Source organism: Poecilia latipinna, unplaced genomic scaffold (assembly GCF_001443285.1).
Source record: "Poecilia latipinna isolate Pla-1442-1.1 unplaced genomic scaffold, P_latipinna-1.0 Scaffold430, whole genome shotgun sequence".
Classification (NCBI taxonomy): Eukaryota; Metazoa; Chordata; class Actinopteri; order Cyprinodontiformes; family Poeciliidae; genus Poecilia; species Poecilia latipinna.
This window is the reverse complement of record NW_015113046.1, coordinates 126202-128259: the sequence shown is the minus strand read 5'-3', so window position 1 is coordinate 128259 and position 2058 is coordinate 126202.

Genomic DNA, 2058 nt, shown 5'->3' with positions numbered 1-2058 from the left:
TAGAACTGGGGTGATGTGCTCAATAAAAACAACACAGATGCAAGAAAATGTTGAAACTGGTTAAAGATGTATTTCAAGTGTCATTCAAACCCAATGCCATCACAATTTCTTTCTACTTCCTGCTCTCTGTTTTGTCCCCAGGTACGCCAAAGCTCGACTCAGCTACTACTTCGAGAAGAAAGAAGAATACTTCGAATTGACGCCGAGCCAGTTAACCAACTAGACTATTGAATTAAACCTTGAAGCAACCTCATCCGCTGTCATTTTTATTTTTTATTTTAGTTTTTACAGGCCACGACACTCGAAAAACCCATTGCTGAAGCGTCAACGTAAGGAGCCAGCCTGTAAAAGTGTTTCCTTTTGTTTGTTATTTCAGTCCATAGGGAGATTTAATGTGTTTTGCTATCGCCGTGATTTATTGAATATTTATTTTACCACAGTCACTATGCCGATAAGCCTGTTTGGCAAATTGAAACAAAGCTCATGCCAGAAAAGCATTAATTGTTCCCACAGCCAAGTTGCATGAAGCCACAAAAACTGAGCCTGATCATAAAAGCCATAAGAGGGTTATTTGTGGGCTTATTGAGCGTGTACCACAGTCCTGATGGAAAACAAGTTTTCATGTCAGCTTAGTCAAAGTTGGAAGTTATTGGGAAATCTTTCCGTTTCCTCAGAGCACGCTGTAAAGCAGCTGTTGGCACCTTTTCCCAGAGTTTCCCAACATTAGGTAGCGTAACGTTTCCTTTGAAATGAGTGAAGCATTGTTAAAGCGTTGAAATTGTCTTAACTCCTAGCTTAACCTGCTGCAGCACAACAAGCTGCTAATTTACCAGAAGGTAAACAAATCTGACACAAACTGGGCGCTTGAAATTCTTGTGAAACACCGAACGACTTGACAACACAAGTCATTTGAGGTAGTTGCATCTTTTTCATACTTTGTCGTTTGTGTTTGTTTTTTTTTAAAGCCACTTGAAGGAGAGAAAGGCTGATGGTAGTGGTTGAGCTGACGTCTGTTTGCTGACAAGCTGGTATTCACACCACAAAAACTATAGCTTTCAAAAACTAGATTGATGCCACAATTATAGTCTTTTTTATTTCTATGTCAGAAAATGCTTATCATTATATCTAGTGCCAGAAAATTAGCCATAAAACATTGTTTTTATTGTTATGCTGTTATGACACTCGCTGTGTCATTTAGAAAGAATGGGTCAGCAGAGCATGAACCGGTTTGAGTCATATTACAGAGTGCAACTTAGGGAGGATTCAAATATATGTATGCCAGGAAAGGTAATTAAAGAAAAAGTTAGCTAAAGTTGCAGAAATCTGTGTGAACTGCTTGCAAATCATTTGAAATCTTTTTATTTTTTTATTTATTTTTTGCATTGTTTTGTTTCTCTGGTTTAACCTGTCATTCACAGGTTGTCATTCACAATGACAGGGGTGTCAAACTCCAGTCCTCAAGGGCCGCTGTCCTGCAGTGTTTAGATGTGCCACAGGTAAAAAACAGTGGAATGAAATGGCTTAATTACCTCCTCCCTGTGTAGATCGGTTCTCCTGAGCCTTGCTAGTGACCTAATTATTATTTTCAGGTGTGGTGCAGCAGAGGCACATCTAAAAGTTGCAGGACAGAGGCCCTTGAGGACTGGAGTTTGACACCTCTGTCACCCAAATTTGGGTCCTCTCGTGAATGACAGGTTAAGTTTTTGCTAGCAATACACCATCCTTGTTTAAATGTCTTGGTTTTATTATGTTGCTTCAAAACACCTGTAGTGTGATCTTCATTTAGAACAATGTAATTTTAAAAATGAGCCTCAAGTTAATATTTTTTCTAAAGTGTCATTTGGTTCCGGTCGTCTCTGAAGGTTCCTATCAGCTTGCCATCTGGACTCTGTTATATTTAGATAATGTACCTTCCAAACGTCCTCTACATCTTTCAGGTTGTGAGGTCCTCTCTTTTCCGTAACTCTTATCTGATGACTCAGCAAATTTCATTTCACTTTCATGAAATCAGCAATTTGTCAATTTGGATCTGTGGATTGGGTTCGCTAGTTGCATTTC